Source organism: Anolis carolinensis, chromosome 2 (genome assembly GCF_035594765.1).
Source record: "Anolis carolinensis isolate JA03-04 chromosome 2, rAnoCar3.1.pri, whole genome shotgun sequence".
Lineage (NCBI taxonomy): Eukaryota > Metazoa > Chordata > Lepidosauria > Squamata > Dactyloidae > Anolis > Anolis carolinensis.
Window position 1 is genome coordinate 51,735,217 of NC_085842.1, and position 14,729 is coordinate 51,749,945.

Genomic DNA, 14,729 nt, shown 5'->3' on the forward strand with positions numbered 1-14,729 from the left:
TCTCCTCTACACAGCCATATAATCCAGATAATCAAATCAGATAATCCACATTATCTGCTTTGAACTGGATTATATGAGTCTACGCTGCCATAAAATCCAATTCAATCTGGATTTTATATAGCAGTGTGAAAAGGGTCTAAGGCCACTTTCAAAGGGGCCCTATATCCCAGGATATGATAGCAGATTATCTTCTTATTCCAGATTATCTGGCAGTGGAAACTCATATAATCCAGTTTAAAGCAGATAATCTGGGATCAGATCCTGGGATATAGGGCAGTGTAGAAGGGGTCAAATGGCGCTACCACACAGGGCTGAAACCTGCTTTGAAGTGGGATAAAGTCCCCACACCTCTACTCAAACCCTGGGCTTTCCCATGTAGTTGTTCCCAGCCCATCCCGAAAACCTTTGGGATGGTGTCAGGTCACCCAATCCCCCTACCAAAAATAATTACCCCCGCCCCACCATAAAAATAAATAATAACTTACTGGGCCACCATTAGGTCTCTATGGATGATGATGATGATGATGACAATAATCCCCCCCATCGGGTGCCACCTTGTCGTTGGCGGGGGGCTTAACTGCTTCTATGATGTTGAGAGCTGTGCTGGCAGTAGTGTAAACTACCAGCAGGTTCAACCAAGCCAGAGTGGTCTCAACTGAGAAGTAGAACTAAGTGCACCCAACCCATTTAAATATGGTGAAACAAACTCTAAAGAAGTCTATACTGGCTTGGTCATCACCCAGGATAATAAGGACTGCGGCGAGTGCTACTCCTGGGCACCCGTCGACAAGTGGGCTACAGGAACCAGGACCCATTGCTGAGCAACCAGGGCATGGGCCTATAGGGCAAATGGAAGAAAAACATCTACAGAAGTGGCAGAAATTCTCAATGCCACAGAACCGAACTGTCATGAACTGCTATTACAGATCAGAACCACAAAAACATGGATACCAAAAATGGATGTACCAGCTATGGAAGCTTGAATATCCAGATTCAGCTGTAACTGAACAGAGACTTGCTGACCAGAGGAGAAAAAGGTGCTCAGTGAAGCTGAACTTGAAGAAATAAAAAGCAACTATAAAACAGAAGAACAAACAACTGTGGAGACAACTGCAGAAGATCTAATGACTTCTGAGCCTACTGAACATGCTGCTGCTGCTCAGTCGCATAGTCGTTTCGGACTTCGTGATCTCATGGACCAGTCCATGCCAGAGCTCCCTGTCGGCCGTCGCCGCCCCAGTTCCTTCTACGACAAGTGAGGCAACTGGCACCCTATCTATCTGATGAGGCTCTGGCAACGGTCATCCATGCCGCAGTCACGTCTAGGCTAGACTATTGCAACGCCCTGTATGTTGGCCTTCCGATGTCCACGACCCGAAAGTTCCGTATTGTTCAGAATGCGGCAGCCAGGCTACTCACAAGAACACTCATGAAATGCCATATAACACCAGTGCTGCAGCATCTGCGTTGGCTTCCAACTGATTACCGTGGTTTATATAAGATGCTAGTTCTGACCTTTAAATTCTTTATGGCCAGGGCCCATCGTACCTTAGGGACTGTCTCTCCTTCTCCCATCATCGGAGGTCGCAACGACCATCCCAACGCGACTTACTTCATATACCGGGTCCTAGAGAAGTGCACTTGGAAAGGACCAGACGCAGAGCTTTTTCTATTTCTGCCCCTGCCTTATGGAATGCCTTGCAGCCCTATATGAGAGCCATGCATGAGTTAGGGCCTTTTACCCTAGCACTCAAGACCTGGCTCTTTACTAGAGCTTTTAATCTATGTTAATTTTATCAATATTTGTATTATGTATTTTTATCCTTTACAATTTTATCTTGTAAATCGCCTAGAGCATCTTGGATGGAGGGCGATTCATAAGTAATTAGATGACGATGATGATGATGATGATGATGATGATGATGATGATGATGAAATGAATTTGTGCATGGTAGAACAATTAGTCAAAGTTTGATGTGATTTAGTGCATGTCCCATAAACATTGCTGTCTGAACATTTCTGCATGTCTCTTCATCAAATCAGAACACAATATTTTGTTCTGTGACATTTATCATCATTCCACTGCAGTAAAGGTTGTTGCTTTTCTTCCCTGTGACTTCGTGACCTGTATTTAAAGTCAACACTCCAATCAGCTTTCACTGACATACAGCAAAAAGTGGCATGTTGACTTTTCCAAGAAGACACACAATATAAATAGATGAAAACTCAGTTCAGAAGATTCCAAATGAGTGGAGCTTTCAACCAAAAAAGGGGGAACGGAAATATATTATTTTTAAAGTAATATTCATATTTACCTATAATTCTATATTTAGGATTTCCCATAGTTTATGATTTTGTAACTCTGATTATGAATCTTCAACCTATGAATACAACTGGATTTGATGAATAAAATGAAGCAGTAGATAAATGTAATGTAAAACAACACATTGTTATGCTTTTAATATTATAGATGCAAAGTCACAATAAAACTGTGTTAATACAAGTTCCACCAAATAAATTACGCTGAGAAGGATGAAAATATTGCAACAAGTAAAACCACCAAAAAGTTAGCAATCTCTGAAGGTATTCTTATGGTCCAGCTGCATGAATATGATATTTTTAAAAACAAAATTCCCTTCTAACTCATTTAGAAGTCAAAGAAATTAGTTCAGTTTGAACAGATATTTTTTCATGAACATGGAAGTGATTTCTACTCCATTTTTAAAATGGTTTTTAATCAAAATGTAAAAAGCTTGGTTAACAAATGAATATTAAAAATTATGTTGGTAAAATGGAACTGCATTTCAATCACATTCTCCAAAGAAACTCATTCATATTTATAAATGAATATTTTGACAGATGAAGGAACATATAAATACATCTGGACTCTTCAGGTACTTTTACAGAGGGGGAATGGCAACAAGTCGATACCATGAACACCCGGGGGGGGGATGTTTTTCATGCATTTTACACAATGCAGTAAATTAAGAATCTACATATCCCAATGTTAAAACTTTTAATAAAAATAGTATTATTATTTTAAAGTTTAAAATAAAAGATAACATTGACATATTTTAATGCAGTATGAAAATAAAAGAATAAGAGGAAAAAAATTGAATGGTGCTCACTATTTACTTATCTGGGAGAGGCAAGTTTGCATATGATGTGTTTAGTTTACAAGTTTTTTAAAAAATTGTGTCAGGAGTGAATTCAGACAAGTCACTTCTTGTGTGAGAGAATCAGCCGTCTACAGAGACGTTGCCCAGGGGACTCCCGCATGTGTTACCATCCTGTTGGGCAGCTTTTCTCATATCACCACATAGGAAGCTAGTGCTCACAAATAGGAGTTCACGTCGTCTCATGGATTCAAACCTTCAACCTTCAGGTCAACAGTTCAGCCTACAAATTGAACAGATAGGATAATAAAATGCAGTCTAACTTAACTCTCTTGACAAATGGAAATCATTCAGTTTCTCCATATTCTGTGCTGGCCATAGCCTCTTGCACTGAGTAGTACAGTTTACACATCAAGAAAATCACATATTTTTAAGAGCAGTTCATAGTTATTCATGGTCAATCAACTAATTAAAGAATTTGCTATCATCTAAAAAAAATGGAAACAAAGGAAGCACATATTCATGCCTACCCAGTTCATTCAGGCCTGAATTCTGTAATGTAGGCCCCTTCTACACTGCCATATAAAATCCAGATTATTGGTTTTGAAGTGGATTATATGGCAGGGCCCTTCTATACAGTCTTATATTACAGATTATCAAGGAAGATAATCCACAATATCTGCTTTGAACTAGGTTATCTGAGACCACACTGCCATATAATTCAGTTCAATATACAAATTATATTATACACATTCATAGGATGCCATAGTTGCATCCTATGAATTTGTAATTTACTGAGACACTAGATGAGATTTTTGGCTAAGAATTCTACATGCTCATCCCTGACCTACAAATCTTACAATTCTAGATAATGAAGCTATGGTAGTTAAAAAAACAATTATAGTGCTATAATTGTGTGAAAGGACACTTGTTGACCTCTTTTGTATTATTTTTGGAAATGAGGAGATAATTCTGCTATTTTTCAACTCTTGTCCAAGGGAATTTGCAACTAGGTATTCCAGGAAGATTGATTAATTTACTGTTCTTGTTATACTTCAGCTTCACTTCAAAGGCTATCCATAAGGAAAATAAAGCAAGGTTGCAAGTCCATGGGTTCACATGTGTTCAAAGTGGTATGGAATAAGGGATATAATTTTAGTTTTGTACTTTTACTCCATTGTTTAAATTTCACTTTACTTGGAGTAGATACTTAAAGCCCATGATTGAATTATGGGAAGATTAATTGAAAGGTCTCCATAAAAACCACACGTCATTCCTATATCAGGTAAAATTGGTCTCTTATGCCCTCCGAAGTCACTTTAGAAACCTTTGATGGAGGAAGCCCAAAACATGTGAGCCGGGCCCCTCTTCTTCTCCTATAGCCCAAGCAGTGCTAGAGAAAGCTCAGTCCTAGTGACCTAGCATCACCATAATGACACAATTTATTTTAAACCTGAATGCAAGGCAAATCCTGTTTCTATTTGAAATTAGAACTTTTGACAAATGAAACAATTCTCCTTCTAAAGCCCTGAAGTTATGGGGTCATTAAAATGCAGCTGTCAAACTGAATAACACATTACATACTGATGATGAAGCTTGAGGACCTGTTTTTATTAATTTATTTATTAGTCTTTTGAGTTCTCTTTTTATTAGTCATTTGAGTTCTCTTTGTCTGCTTTAAACATAATTAATACATGTGATAGACATAGGTGCAAGAGGATAGTAGCACAGTTTATAATATATAAGATATTCCCATAGTAGAGCACATATTAAAGCTCATGTATTTTATCTCATTCCTATCAGTTTCTACCCTTTCATTAGGCAAGATTCCCTTCTATAAAGTACAAGGATTCTCATATTCGAATGTAAGATAACAAGGACATTGACTTATTCCAAACTCTTCCTTAAGTTTCCTGTCCAACCCCTTTGCAGGGATGGATATGATGGAGCCGTTCAGCTCTCTCAATTCCTCACAATTTGCTACGCTAGATAATGCAGAAAGCACAACAAATGAAAAGGCTAAAGGATTCCCACACATAGCCAGAGAGATTTCATATTTTCTGGCAATAATTCTAGTATTCTTACAATTGCTTTGCTTCTTTAGGCTTCAGGGTCCCATTTTCTCTTCTCAACTCCCTTATTCCCCAATTGCTAACATAAGATTAGAGCTACTTGACCGTGGGAATTACCTCACACCAGAAATGATCCTAGTCAGTGTGTCAACATACTGAGAGGCTCTTGACTGTTGGCCAGCATCTTGACAGAGAGTGAAGAATAGTTTCCTATGTCTTTTCCTCTCAATCTAGTGATTTAAAATTCTTTTCACAAATCTCATGTACTAAGCTGCAGCTCTGACTGAAAAGAGGGAGGGTAGAATTGCATTTAGCCTCAAGAAAGCATCATTAAAAACACATTTTGTCATTTATCTACTTTCTAGTGTTTTAATGAATCACATTTGTTAAAAGTAGCTTTTTTAAAAATGTGGCTGTCCATTTTTCTTTTGAGCAATCTGGCCATTTAGGTTCATTGGCATAGATTTTTCCCCTTTGTAATAGATCAATAAATAGCAAAGACATAGCAGTGGAAGTTAAGCATTCTTTGCTAGGCTCAGAGCTCATTTTCCACAAGTATTTATAATTAGAATTCTCTGCCTATGTGTGCACATGTATATGGATAATGAGATTGCCTTGAGCCCCTCGCTCTGCTTCATAGTTATGGCCAGTGGCTGCTCTACAGTTTCTAAAAAAACAAGTTTGAATAATCAAACACAGAGAATGTTTACTGCTTAATATTTAAACATGCATTTCATATATTTAGCAGCTGATTTGTTTTCCTTACAGGCATACATTTAGGATGCTCCAGTCCTCACTTTGCTGGAGTGAAAGAGAAACCTGGACTTAGAGAGTGCCAAAATGGTACCTTCAGCATTGCTGAGTTACAAAAACAAATGACTCATATATCAAGTCACAGACTTGATATATTCCTCATGATTACTCTTCTTCCTTTGAATTCATATTCCAAAACAAAACTAGGAAATAGCACCCCTGAAAACTTCAAGTTTCACAATTGGATATTTTGGGTGATTCTTTCTACTCATGCCTTTTTAAAAACCTTGACTACATCTTTTTCAAAATGTTCATTTCTTATATTGAAAAAATCTCCCATAGATATAAAAGATCCCTATAACTATGACATCTCTTTAACATTTCAGAGGTTCTATAGGTCAAAACAATTTCTTCGTTAAGATTTGTTTCATTAGCTTCAATGGGGATTTTGAGGCTTGTTTCTCTGTCATTTTAATGGCTATCAGGATGAAACCTGGCACACTTGTAGGCAATATTTACAACTTTAAGCCTGCCAAGTTCAGAATGTTTCAGTCATCCATTGATTTTTAGAAACGTTAAAAAGTCTTTATTTTTTTAAAAAAACTCCAAGAGGTATCTCCTCAAATTGTGGCACAGTAAGACAACATGAGCAGTACAACAAGCCTGCCAAGTTTCAAAACAATCAGCCTATCCACTGATTTTTAAGATTTTTTCCAATTTAACCAGATGTGATCAACCTACACTGGGACTTTAACACAGGAAACCTTGTTCCTCTGGTGTGAGCAGAATTCTGGGAAATGTAGTTTAGGGTTGGGCCTTTTAAATACTCTGCTATAGAGGTCCTTGCCTTCCCAAACTACGTTTCCCAGAATTCTGTTCGTGCCAGAAGAATGGGGCTGCAGTTTGGGGTTAGATACAATTTCAACAGAGGAAGGTTGAAATTATAGAGTGGATGACGGGATAGAAAGAAACAGAATTCTCAAAAAACTACTGTAAGTTTAAGTTTTAAGAAACACACAAAAATATAATAAACCTCCAAATAACATATCTTTTTTTCTCCTGCAAATGTCAAAAAACACTTAGAGAAGATGCTGAGGGAAGTATATCATCTTTGCGGAAAGCCGCATGATTTGGCTTTCTTCTGATTGGCTGACAAGGAAGAAAACAGTATGCAGTTACCTACTCAGAAGTTGTGTATACCCCTATTATACACTAACCACAAAGTCTACTTTAGTTGTTGTTTTTTTAAGTCTGGCTTTTCTTAAATTGACTTAAGAGTTATCCAATTCAATTCTGGCCAAATCATAATTTTGAATGACAAATCCACTATGAATACAAGTGGAAATAAAAAATGGCTATACATTTGCTTCTTTTGTCCACAAGTGAACTTTCCAGGCATAATATCCCTTTGGAAAATAGTTTATGACTGCTTAATTTCAGATAATTCAGGGCCTGTATGGCCATTTACTTCCATTGACGTAGCTGGATTTCATGATACATTTGAGGTTCTGCAGAATGTGGTGTAATAGTTCCCAAGCCAACATTGACTCAATTTTCTTAGAAGGAAGTACAGCATGAGTTCCTTATTATGGTGAGAAAGGGAATAGATTTTCCATCTTTGGGTATAAAAATAGGACCTAGTGTAGGTACAATGATGTCATGAATCATTCTTTGAGGCAGTCCATTTCATGAATAGTGTAGCCTTTTTTTACTGTGCTGCAGGAGGTGAATTATTATAGATATGAAGTACTGTATTAACTGCAGATCTGAAACTTAAACTGTAGAGACCATGTCCACATCTAATTTCATAGCATAAACTCATCTATCTATCTATCTATCTATCTATCTATCTATCTATCTATCTATCTATCTATCTATCATCTATCTATCTGAAAAATTGAGAATCATGTACAGGAAGGAAGAGCAGATTTCTTTTTCTTTTTTTAAAAGCAGCACTAACATCAAATACCATAATTTTGCTTCTTTGGGGCACCTGAAATTGTTTTTAGCCATTTTTTACTCTGTTAGACCTGCTTTCATTTCACTTCAAGTGATCCCATGCAACCATGGATCATGCATTTGACATGATGAAACAATGATGCTTTACAACCAATCTGATTTATCCCATGCTCCTTTAGAGTCTTTTAGACTCTAAAGCTGAATGAAGTACATTTAGACAAATGCCAATACTGGTCACATAAAATGCTATAGTCAACTTGGGGTTTCTTAGCCTTCGACAACACATTGAACTTGAGGTTTCTTTATCAAATACTTTTGCATCACATTCTGAGAAAACTGAGAAGGGACAATGAAATGTTGATCAATATTTTCTTTTGACTACATAACGGATAGACAGTTATCAGTTTCAAAAGGTAAATTGCTATTAATACACAAACAGGAAAAAATGAGTATAACTGATGGTTCTACAATAAACTGAAATATTTTATGGCCTTTTTATCAATTGTCATAACCCCAAAAGATAGTAAGAAAATGAATGATTGTCCTCACATACTTTTTATCATCTGTTAGGCACAGCATGATAGCTACAGTTTAAAGATGTTTTTTATAAGTGTGTATTTTTAAATTGCTGCAGTGGAAGCATCCCAAACCAAATCACAGCTTTCCCAACCTGATTCTCCTCCAAATGTGTTGGATTACAAGTCCCATTATCTTTAGCCATCTGGAAGGCAAAATGCTGGGATAAATGCTTCATAACATTGTCTCAGAATTATGCAAAATAAGTTGGTCTCTTTTAAAATAATACTCAGAAATGTTTTTAAGTTCTCTTGATATTTTCTACAAAAACAAATCAAAAACACATGATTGAGTAGGGAAACCTTCCTATTGTGAGGGGTTAACCACAGTTTTTAATCTTACATTGAGATGAAAATGTACTGTCAACTGGATTGTAGAATTTATTTTTAAAATTCTTTTGGAGGAAGCTGCCTGCGGTGAAACATACAACTCTAATTGGTTTATGGGCAGTGGAAAGGAAGTTTTAATCACCATTTGTGGGATTTCTTGAATTTTGGTCCATCCATATGGCTCCTATTACATCTGCAGCAAGAAAACAACTATATGATTAAGCATTATGATGAGTCATTGGAATCACTATCTGTATGCATCATTTGGGGAATAGTGCATTAGAAAATAAGGACTGTTTGTTCTCAAGCATTCTTGATTCTTTACTCCATAGATATGTATATGCACAGATATAGGTATTCACAAGAACAAATATTTTCATCACGATGAAACTTGAAGTTCAGATTCATGAGAACAAATATTTTCACTGCTATAAAATGTGAAATTCAGATAATTCAAAACCTTATTATAGTAGCATATTTCTGGATTTGAACCAATAAGCACTGAGAACCATGTCTGCTGAAGTGGAAGGAGTTCACAAAAGTTTATTCTTTCAATTAATCTCAAAGATGTTGCTGATATCTCATATCTCTTTTTAAAGACTATCATTAATCCTCTATAGCCAAACTTTAAAATTAACACAGATATCTACATAATGTCTTCATTACACTCAGTGTTTTGTAACATTTAAAAATGCATGTTGGTATGGGGAAGAGATGGAATCATCACTCATCATTGGAATCCTTCTGCCCATCCCCGGCATCACAACAGTCCTCCAAGTCCAAGAAATTCCACTCCCAACCCATTAGCATATATTAGTACGTGTGTTTAGATTAGTATATGTATATTATCATAGTTAGTTACACATATTATAATAGAATTCTCCCCACTAGAGAGGAACCCAAAATTCTCCCATCACAAAAGGTCTAAGGAATCACCGGCTAAAGAATTCCACACTATCAGGCTACATAGCTCTTTAAAGGGTCACAATTTGTATCTCTCCATTTCCGTCCCTACAACTACCCTGTTTCCCCAAAAATAAGACAGGGTCTTATATTAATTTTTGCTCCCAAAGATGCACTAGGTCTTATTTTCAGGGGATGTCTTATTTTTCCATGAAGAAGAGCTCACATTTATTGTTGAACAACAAAATGAACATTTATTATATACTGTAAAGTAGTTGTCATCACAAACCAGCATAACCAGACAAACTATGAATCCTATCAAGAATTTCTTGTTACTACCATTATTTACATGTACAACAATCTATGGTACCTCTTGCAGTTTAGGTTTCACAAGGTTTCCATGCTGATTTCTCTCTATTCTAGTTTCAATGTAGTCATGAATGATGAATAATATAATATACTATAATAATAATATGATAATATAATAATAAAATAATGATATACAATATATTAATGAGATAATATAATAATAGGAGATAATAATAACAGAATATGATAATAATATGGTATTAATAGGATAATATAATAATGGGATATAATAACAGAATAGCATAATAATATAATAATAATAATAATAGGATAATATAATAGAATAATAGAATGGAATAGAATGATATAAAATATATTAATAGGATAATATAAAATGGAATATAATAATAATAACAGAATATGCTAATAATAATAAAATAATATGATAATATAATAGAATAATAGTATCGAATATAATGATATAAAATATATTAATAGGATAATATAAAATGGAATATAATAATAACAGAATAATAATATAATAATATGAAAATATAATAGAATAATAATAGAATAATAATATAATGATATAATAATAGAAAAATATAATATAATGATATAAAATATATTAATAGGATAATATAATAATGGGATATAATAATACTAACAGAATATGATGATAATAATATGGTAATAGAATAATAGTATAAAATAATAAGTTTCATGGCATAGGATAGGAATAAGGATGAGAGGAGAATCCCAATACGTCCTGTACCTTTAAGAAGCAGAAAGAGCAGGACGAGTGGAAAGGGTGTTCAAGCCCTCTTCCTTCCCTCCCACCCTCCCTTGCCCTGGTTCCAGAAGCCAATCAGAAGCCTTGGGGGCGAAGGGAGCATGGCCAGGACGGAGCCTTGTCTCGGAAGGAAGAAATGGCAGCGCAGCAGCAGCCACGGAAGCTGGGGGACAGGCAAGGCAAGGCCAGCAAGCACTTTCTCTCCCTCCCTCCGGTGTGTATGAGTGCTGCTTCTGCCCTGCAGCCATGCTTCCCAATGGAACTCTGCTGCAGCCTTAGTTGCTAGGTCTTACTTTCAGGGGAGGCCTTATATTTGGCAATCCCCCCAAACCCCTACTAGGTCTTATTTTTTGGGGAGATCTTATTTTAGGGAAAACACATTATGTGATCATGGATTCAGACATTGTACTCGATCAGCACACTTGAAGATATACATAGAAATCCATGAATGTTCATGCCAAAATAAATTAGTCTCAAAGATGGTTCTTAACCCTGCTCCTTCCCAACCTCCCCCTTTTATTTTTGTTCCACTCTTACATGATATATATAAGAGATAATAGAAGACAAAACAAAAACACAAAATTACAGAACACCCCTAGTTATAGCCTTCAGTCCTCAGCTGAGACACTCAGGCATGTCATCAAGGAGATACATTTACTTTAAAATAGCACATACTTCTTGAAAGCTCAAGAAAGCAGGTATTTACCAGTCTATTGACAGCCTCAGCTGTGATTTAGCCAACAGTACTTGTCAAGATAAATAAAACAAGAAGAAAATAAGTAACACAACACAGATGCTTTTGTTTATTATTCCAAGTAGATAAAGAGAAAATAATGAGAAAGAGATTTATTGTAAAATACACATAGCAGCACTATTTCTACTTCTGGTTTTATTTCCATTGTTCCTTATTTCATCTCAGTAGCATGGAGTGCACCTCAGCTGCAAAGTACAGTTATGTTCAGTTAACCATTGGGATTTGTAGATTCTGGTTGTTTGAGAGTTGCTATTAAAAATAAGCCTAACTAATAGCATACCCCATACTATAACATATCATAAACTCTATATAAACATTATATTAATATTGAAATGCAGTAATTAAAAGCAAATAAAGACAAATAAAAACAAACTTACTGTAACACAGTTTTAAAGGTAAAGGTAAAAGTTTCCCCTGACGTTAAGTCCAGTCGTGACCAACTCTGGGGGTTGGTGCTCATCTCCATTTCCAAGCCGAAGAGCCGGCGTTGTCCATAGATACCTCCAAGGTCATGTGGCCAACATGACTGCATGGAGCGCCGTTACCTTCCCGTCGGAGCGGTACCTATTGATTTACTCACATTTGCATGTTTTCGAACTGCTAGGTTGGCAGGAGCTGGGGCTAACAGCGGGCACTCATTCCGCTCCCAGGATTTGAACCTGGCACCTTTTGGTCTGCAAGTTCAGCAGCGCAGCGCTTTAACACACTGTGCTACCAGGGTGTGTGTTTTTTTATAACACAGTTTTACTGTATTATAAAAAAGCTTTGAGAATGCAGTAGTTAATTTAGTGATTTTTTCCAGTTGCTTGAGTTCCAGTTAACTGAAAGTCTACTGTATTTGGTTGTACAGAGCATTGCTCAACACAGAAGTGATTTATGCAAGCTTTGCCTCACATATGTTACCCAAAGTTGCTAGAACAGAGTTAAAATTATTTCTGCTGTTTTGACAGCTTGAGGTAAAAAAATGTAGAAGATTTTTTTAAAAAGGAGAGAAGAGTCTTTAGACAGATGGGTAAAGCAGGTAAAGGGGGGAAATCAACACATTAAAATGCTCTGCTTCAGTTGCCTCCTGACTGCAGAACACTGTAAACAAGGCTCTTTCCCAGTGACATCTAGAGCACAGATGAAGCAAACAAGGCAGAAATGACAGCACACCTTGGGACCAACCTTCAATTAAACTTCATAGCAAAATAACAATTGCCATGCCCATTTCCCTAGTAACATGCCAGCTAATCCTATTGCACAATTAATTGTGTAATTGTTCAACAATCATAAAATGTTCTGCTCAGTTTGGGACCATCAAGGCAAGAATAACAATCTATCCTAGCAGCCGCCTACAATGCTAAATATAATTAAATAGAGATATTAAAGGCACAACATGACCTAAATGGTACACGGAAGAAAACATTGGGATATGACATTTATTGCCTCTTCACTCTGGAGTGCTAAGATCTCTCCCATTAGCCTTTCAGTTAGCAATATAACAGTATTGTTATTCTACTTACAGTCTCTTGTCAAAGAAATGCCTGACCTTATCTAATAAAGTTTTAACATGTTTACAGTCAGGATATATCTTTTGTCAAAATATTTGCTCTTGGGGGAGGTGAAAAGGAGTTTATACAGAAAGCTGAAATTAGAAATCCTGATAATCCCTTGTGTATCCTCTTCTTCATTCTTATCATTTGCTCCATTTGCAGAAATAGAATTACAGTATCCATCTTATTTAATGCATAGGTTTAGTCAAGATGGCGATGAAGCAGCAGCAGCTCTGACAGGCTCTGCGGATGGTAAGATCGAATCCGTATTTATCTGACTGTCTCGCGCACCCCCCCCCCCCCCGTCGATCCCATACATCGATCTTCTGGGGTCTTGGAAGAGCCCCAGAAACGATCCTACAAGGGTCAGACGAATAGATCTAGGGGGAGAAGAAGGGAAAACTGGGGGTAGGTTGAGTGCGGCTGCCATTTCCTTCATGGCAGCCAAAATCACTCCCTCCTTTTAACTGCATCATCTAACTGACAATTTAGATCTGACCGCTGCCTCGCCAGAGCGGGAGGCAGCATGCCCCACAGATCGTGGCTGTTATTGTACCGCCAGCCCGGGGGGCAATGAGCCTCGGTAGAAGATGAAGAAGGGAGGTTGAGCGTGGCCCCCATTGGCATCTTTGCAGCTGAAATTGCTCCTGTTGCACCCCAAGACAGCGTGAGCACCAGAAAACCAGGCAGGAGCCAATATAACACACAAACTGTTTATTGAAGCAGAATATATATATATATATATATATATATATATATATATATATATATATATACATACACACACACACACACACACACACACACACACATACACATACATTTAAGGTGGAACAGTCAGAGTAAGAAATAGTCCATAATATTTAGTCTATTGCAATACAGAAAGAGTTTATCAATGTCCAATTTGTAATCCACAAATGAAGCTCGATAGCTTCCTTTAGAAGTTTGTCCATGAAGCAATAGCAGAAACAAAGCACTGCAAATCCACTTGAAAAGTCCCGTAGCAAAGTCAAGGAAGCAATTTAAACAAAAGAGTCAATCTCGATTCAGGAACAAGGAAGTCGCAGTAACAAGGCAAGGTCTACTCGGGAGTCGCGGCTCGACGCAGGTCGCCTGGAACTGGGAACTCGGCACGGATTCAGGAGACAAGGCAGGAGCTGGAAACTGGAACCTCTTCCGAGGAAAGGCAAAGTTGACACCGCAATCAGAACAGAATGAGGAGTACTTTTAACAGAATCCCAAGTCTGCAATAATTAAGGAGTACAGGACCCACAAAGTTCTCATGGGAAATTTAATCATTATCCAATTTGGGAGCGAGTCTTTGACTTCTTCTCACCCTTTGTTTCCTGCTTCTATCTTTGTAACAAAATTTCTCTGATTAAAAGTTCCATTATCCCCCAACTATGTACCATCTGGTATGGGTAACACTGGACAGACTTTGGAATGTTTGTTAATTAGCGGATCCTGTGATTCCAAAATATCCGGCACCTGCAAGGCCATGGGGCTTGCTTAACTTCTTCAACTTTTCAACTTTTAACCAACTTGACTCTGCTTGCTACTGCCTGTGATCATGCCTGTCGCTACCCCACCGGTCCGGGGGGCAGCGAGACTCCCGATCGTGCCTGTGAGC